The sequence below is a fragment of the Equus przewalskii genome, chromosome 21 (genome assembly GCF_037783145.1).
Source record: "Equus przewalskii isolate Varuska chromosome 21, EquPr2, whole genome shotgun sequence".
NCBI classification, from domain to species: Eukaryota; Metazoa; Chordata; class Mammalia; order Perissodactyla; family Equidae; genus Equus; species Equus przewalskii.
In genome coordinates, this window is record NC_091851.1 from 28,797,096 (window position 1) to 28,804,349 (window position 7,254).

Consider the following 7,254-nt stretch of genomic DNA (forward strand, 5'->3'; position numbering starts at 1 on the left):
TGCCTGGAGCTGCTCCACTGTGTCCTGGCTCCTGGCTTTGTGCTCAGCTTGCAGGAGCCCGGATCCCCAGCCGTGGGTCCTGAGGGTGGCAGTATGGGAGATCCAGCCTCCTAGACCACCACGGGAAACCCTGCACGATCGTCATTAGGACACCCCTCCCCAGACTCGCATCCAGGCTGCCAGGAGAAATAAGGAGCAAGAGTAGATGGGACACATCTCTGCACCACCACTACCGTAACCCCAAAGTGCATGGGTAGAAGTTGAAAGGAAAAACTTCTAAACTCTCCTGAGATCCACGGTGAGCTCACTGTCCGAGTCAGAAAAAGCCGATGGGCTCCCCAAGGTTCATTTGGGGGTCAAATTGAGGAGGAGAGGGGACTCCTCCTCAGGCCTCCACGGTTCCCATCAGTTCCCTTCAGTGCTTACTGTGGAGTCTGATAAACTATCCCCTCCAGCATCTGCAGCAGTTGTGCACTAGTATACCCAGCCCAGTGCCTTGGGACGCCGGCCAGAACCACCGAGACCCTTGTCCTCAGGAGGAACCTAGGAGTCACGGCCATGGGTCCCAAGACTGTCCTGCCTCGCCCCCCCAGCGGTGAGAGCTCAAGCTGCCAGCCCTCAAAGAAGGTTTCCATCTTGCGAATTTGGGTAAACTCTTTCGTGCACATCCCAGGTTCCTAAATACTTCTTGCATCCCTTCCATCCCCAACCCCCTGCCCTACCCAGTTAATTATTGCTTATCTGTAGTGCTTTATTTTCAGGTCCTCCATATTTCAAAAGTGGGCTTTTGATTGTTTTTTCCCCGAAACGTAGAAGGATGTTATATTATTGGACATGTTTTGTTAAATGATATGTCCTACCCTAGAGACTAAGTTCCCCACTTAAGGACGTTGAGGGGAGGAAGGGAGCCAAACAGGGTCCATGGGGACCAGTCAGGAAGCGGAGAGGATCCAGGCTTTTCTAGTGGTGGGGAGGGACGATCTCAAGGACAAGGGCCAGAGAGAGGCTTCAGTCAAGGAAGGGACATGCGGGCTGAAAGACTCGGCTCTTACAGCCAGTGAGGGTGTAGTGGGGAACACAAGCCTGGACATCCAGAGATTCAGGGCTTTGCTCCCAGGAACAAGCCTTGGGTGTCCTTCCCACTGCTTTTTATTTTTCCCCTTTAACATTATGAAAAATTTCAAACATAAATAAAGGTGAAAGAATTCTACACTGAACACCCATACACCCACCACCTAGACTGAACAACTAACGTTTTATGATGCTGGATTATCTATCCCATATTTATCTATCCATCCATTCAAGAATCCACATTTTTAAAAAAATGCATTTCAAAGTTGCAGACATCAGTATATTTCCCTCCCAAATACTTAGGCATGCAGGATCCGTTACAGCGACATTCAGAGAGCACATGACTAGGAGCAGTGTGATGCTCAGCTGTATTGTGTCTGAGGCAAAAGGAAATCTCAGCAATACCAATCTTGTCCTTACTCCAAATTTTATTACTTTGTTCATCATGTTATTTTGAACACCCTAGTTCACTTTTGAATTTTGATTTTTTAAAATATTCCATGAAATCTTATCTTATTTATTGAATTGTTTTGGACCCCCTTAAATTTTGCTCTCTAATCAAATACCTCGCTTGGTTCATGCTAATCCAACGCCTGGGTGTGAAGTAGGGTTTGGGAGATAAGTGCTACTCCCTAAAGGTTTGGATTAAGTCTTTTCAAGAATCTGGCTATAAGTGATTCCACAGTGATGCTGTGGGTGCCACCTCTGCCCATTGTGTGGACCAGGTGAGGAGAAGCCTTTGGGCAGGGAAATACCCAGCAGGACGATCCAGCAGTGTAGAGGGTCTAGCCATATAGGGGGGTGGGGGGAGCTTTACACTTCCAGCAGCTCCCAGCAACCCTCTGGGAGTGGGATGGAAACAGGGTAAAGAGATTGAGGATGCTGCAGAGGGGATGGTACAGTGTCTAGGCTGGGGGAGGAGGTATAGCCCAAAGGGAGAGTGCAAAGGAATTATTGGTATTACCTGGTAGCTGGCACAAGGTCTGGCAGGTACTCAGGATTTCTTTATCAAATATTTATTAAGCACCCACTATAGGCCCCACACTAGACTAAGGACTGTTCTAAGCCCTGAGGACACAGCAGTAAAGAAGACAGACATGGCCTCTGTGGTAGCGGTCAATGCCCCACCCTATGTCCTTAGGTGCACCTGAGTTCACCTGAGAGTGAACCACGGTCAGTGCCTGCATCTGTCTCTCTTCTCCTCTGCCTGAGCGCTTTCTAGGACACCTTGGGAGCACAACTCAGGATTGTTGTGGAGTTAACACCTCCCAACACTCAGTCAATCAGCAATAAGTGCATTTCTCCTGTCCTGTGAGGGGATTATTTAGGCCTATTCCACAAGGTATCTCAGAGGGCCTTCAACAGGCTTCAACCTCATGTCCACAAACTCATCAAAGCACCTTTTATTTGGCTTTTTTCCTCTTTCTTGTCTCTCTTTCCCTGCTTCCTCAGTTGTACCTCCTGGGATCACCTCCTAAATAAATTAACTGTACCTGAGTCCTTGTCTCAGGGTCTGCTTTTCAGGAAAGCTGAACTAAGACAGCTCCTGTATTCACAGTGCTTATAATTTAGTACTGTGGTCCCCAAATACATATCCCTAGACAGGTGCCAGGCTAGGTGAATCAGAATCAAATGGGGAGCTTGTTCCCACCTCCACCCCTAGATTCAGATTGTTTTAAGTTCCTGATGGGCCATTGGTTTGGGATCACTAATACAGAAAAGGTTAGGTCAATGGGTGGATGGATGAATGAATAGATGGATGGGTCAGTGGGTACATGCTTTGATGATCAATGATTAAATGGATGAGCCAATGAACAGATGGATCAGGGGATGAAGGAAAGAATGGATATATAGATGAATGGATCAGTGGATAATGAATGGATGAAAAGAAGGATCCATGGGTAGATCAGTGGGTGAAAGGAAGAAAAGAAGTAAAGATAAATGGGTCCATGGCAACAATCTTTAAGGATAGTAAACTCCACGAGAGCAGGGACATTCTCTATGTTTTCCCTACTGTATCTCCACTATCTAACACAGGACCTGACACACAGAATGCACTCAATATATTTTGTTCAATAAGTAAATGAATAAATTAATGTATTTTCAAGAAGACCATCAATACATAAATAGTATCGAAGTCACAAGAAAGCATGAGGTCACCCAGAGGAATGGCCAAAAATAAGAAGAACGCTGGGCCAAGGACCTTGGGGAATAGCAATATTTCAAGGTCAGGCAAAGGAGGGGAAGGAAAAGGAGCAGGGGTCAAGACTGATAAAGAATGTCAGAGAGGTAGGAGAAGAATAAAGATAACGATATCCTGGAATTGAGGAAGAAGAACAGGTTTCAAGAAGCAGGAAGTGAGAACTTGTTTCCTTTTTCTGGACAAATAGCATCTTAACTCAAGCCAGGCATAGAGACTGGGTATCTTTTTGTCTCTAAATCTGAGTGTGGAGTAGAAGCATACCTAGAATAGCTTTTCAAAGAAAAGTGAGATGAGGACTGGGAAATTTCTGATGGAACCTCCACTCTAAAGAAGGATGTATAAAGAGGAGGAGTCCAAGAACACAAGCAGGTAAGGCAGACCAAGGGAAGCTGAAGTGAGAGGAAGCTGAAGAGCAGGTCAATGAAGGTGAGGACTGGAAGGAGCCCACCTTAGGTTGAGTTTCCCCGGCAATAGACCCTGATATAAAGATTTGGATGCAAGTAGTTCACATGGAAACTGACAGCAGGAAGCACCTGGAGCACAGTGGAGAAGTGAGAGAGGGAAGGGAAGGGAAAAGAAGGCAAGCCAACTAAGGGAACTTTGTGGACAGGTAAGCTCCTGTGGGTAATTGGAGCTTACTCCCTCTGAGACCTCTGGGAGGCACCTGAGGGGCAAGAAAGCTGGGATATTTATCCCTACATTTCCATCAGTTATGGGTGGAGGGATGATCACGGGAGCAACTCCCCAGCATTTCCAGGCTGCCCTGTGCCAACCCCAGCATGTTCCTGCAGCCAGAGACAGCCCTCATACAGCGAGCTGCAGGTGCTTACAGTGAGAAGCCAGTGAGGTGGTGTGCATGGGCCCTGGGAGTATCTAGGAGAATATAGGCAGAGCTCCAACGGGATCTGCTACAGGGACCTTGGGGTGGGTCTTGGAGATTAAATGAGAACAATGTCCTTTGGCCCAAATCTCAAGCTCAAGGGACTCCTGATTTTAGTTGAGGATCAAGAGGACCCTCAACTAAAGTGTTGATCTGGACTGAACTCTCTTTTCCCAAGACCAGATAAATCTAAGGGATGGAGGACATGTGTCAGGGGAAGGAGCCACAAATCTAGAAGCTGCCTGAGCCCTTGTGAAATTCTTGAAAGGGCTGCTAATCTCCCAGACCCTATTACCTATTTTTCTCTTTTGGGCTTTGTCATTTTAGCAGGGATCTCAGCTGGAGCAAATGCCTTATCCCGAGGGCTGAGTGGAGGACACAGCGCTAACTTACCCACCACATTCTCACCAACCAAGGCTCTCACTCACCTGTGGTGAAGGGAACCTGCCCCTTGGCAAGCACCTTATGGGACACTCTGCTCTGTCCCCCAGTGAAGGAAGACCAAGGTGACACGTGATCTGGGTCTTGAAGAATGAGTAGGATTCTAGAGGCAGATGATGTAGGGCAGACCATCTCAGGCTGTGTCAGCAACATTACTAAAAGGCCACAGCATGCCCTATGTCCAGTGATCCTATCAGTGGGCTGGCAGAATCTGGAGACCCTGTGCTAAATTCTTTGCCTCTGGCCTGAATCTGATGCTTGTCTCCTTGGCTACATGATATCTCTTCCTTTTCCCTGGCAGTTGGCCCAAGGAACCCTGAGCCAGGCTGAGCACAAGGCTTTGGTCAGCCACCATGAGTCACAGCTCAACAGCTCAATAGCTCAATTTGATGCTGGTCCCCGTCACATCATCCTGGCCATGCCAGGCTGACTGGGTGGCACATGGTTTCCTTGGAACAGTTTTCTGATGGCTCCATTAACTTGGGTCCTGCCATGCAGACTCCCTCAGGAACAAAAGTGTGTGCATCACCTGATCACCTAAATCTGTGTATGTTAGGACAGAGACCAACGTGCGAGTGGCTTAAACAAAATAGAAATTGTATTTCCTTCTTACATAAAAATCAGAGCTGGGAAGAGGACCTGGTCCATGCTGTGAATCACCTGGGGATTTTGTTAAAATGCACGTTCCTGAATCACTAGGTCTCAGTGGGGTTGGAGAGTCTGCCTTTCTAACAAGTTCCCCAGTGATGCCGAGGCTGCTGGGCTGCAAAGCACACTTGGAGTTCCAAGGCCCTGAAGCGCCGATTCTCGACTTTGCTTTCTAATAGAATCGTGTGGGGAGATTCTAAGGCTCCCCATGTCCAGGCCTCACCCCATATGATGAAATCAGAATCTCAGGGTGGGACCTGGGCATCAGTACTTTTTAAAGCTCCCCACACAGCAGTCACTGGTTTATAGCAATGTTCAAATCGTGCTGGGCAGGAACTTATGGATTCTCTGTCTTGGCAGTGGAGTAATTTCTCAGAGCTCTCTGCTTCTCCTTTCTGGGGAGAGCTCCCTTGTCCATTCTTCTCATCGGCTCTTGACATTTCCCTTTGAGTGGTCCCTCTTATCCATTATCCTCCTGAGTATCTTGGAGGGTATCCCCTGTTCAGGGTTGCACAGCTTTCACACCCAGCTTCCTCTTGGTGCAGGTTTGGGATCCTAGGGTTATGTCAGGGGCCAAATACATACAGAATTTTGGAGTCCAGGCTTGTGTTTTCTTGGCAATATGATCCTCTCAAATGTGATCTTATTTGGAAATAGGGTTGTTGCAGATATACAGATGTAATTAGTAAGGATGAGGTCATACTGAAATAGGGTGGGTCCTTAATCCAATATGACTGGTGTCCTTATAAGAAAAGAGATACAGAGGGACACACACACAGGGAGAATGCCGCTTGACAATGGAGGCAGAGAATGGAGTGATGTGTCTAAAAGCCAAGGATTGCTGGCAACACCAGAAGCTAAGAGAAAGGCAGGGAACAGATTCTCCCCGAGAGCCTTCAGAGAGAGCATGGAATTGCTGACCCTTGATTTTTGACTTCTAGCATCTAGGACTATGAGAAGATAAATTTCTGTTGTTTTCAGCCATTCTAGTTTGTGGTACTTTGCTATGGCAGAACTAGGAAACAGATACAGTGGGCTTCTGATCTATTTTCTTCTAGTAATTTCCATGGGCAAATAATCACAGCCATAGAATTTGTCTGGTACTACATTATCCAACAGAATAGCTAATAGCCACATATGGTTATTTAAATGAAGGATAAATTAAAATTAAATAAAACTAAAAATTCAGTTCCTCATTTGCACTACTTACATTTCAAGTGCTCAGTGGCCACATGTGGTTAGTGGCTACTGCATAAGATATTGCAGATTGTAGAAAATTTCTATCAAGGCAGAAAACACCACGGGACAGCATTTTTCTAGTCTATTAGTGAGTTTTCTCCTGCAATAATGCTGCACAGCAACTGCAGCATTTCAGTGGATTACAAGAACAAACACTTTTCTTGCTCACAGGTCGGTGGGGCAGTTCAGCTGTAGGTTGCAGGTCAGATGGACTTGGCTCCGGGCCACAGTTTGGGTTTGGGTTTGCTCCATGTGTCCTCTCATCCTCTTTAGACTCGGGGCATGTTCTTCTCATGACTAACAGCAGGAGTGCAAGAGGGTCGTCTAAACCACAAAGCACATTTAAAGCCTCGGCTCAGATCACATTTGGTTAATTGTCCATTGGCTAAAAGCAAATCACATGACCAAGTCCAATATCTCTGTCTACAGTGAGAGGGCCTACAAAGTAACACAGAAGATGGTCTGGATGTATAATCCTATAACAAAGGAGTGAAGAACTGACAACAATAATCCAATCTACCTCACCTATACATAGAGCTTATTTTTTCCTCAAAAGATAATACATTCACATGGTTGAAAAAACAAAAGTATGAAAAGGCATGCAGTGAAAATATCTCCGACATCTGACCCACCCACTTCATCCCCTCTCTTTACAGGTAAACCGTTATATTAGTGTCTTGTCTATCTGCATGAAAATACAAGCAAAAACATATATTCGTCCCCTCCCACTTTCTTAAAGGGAGTTCATTATACACTGTAATGCCTTCACTTA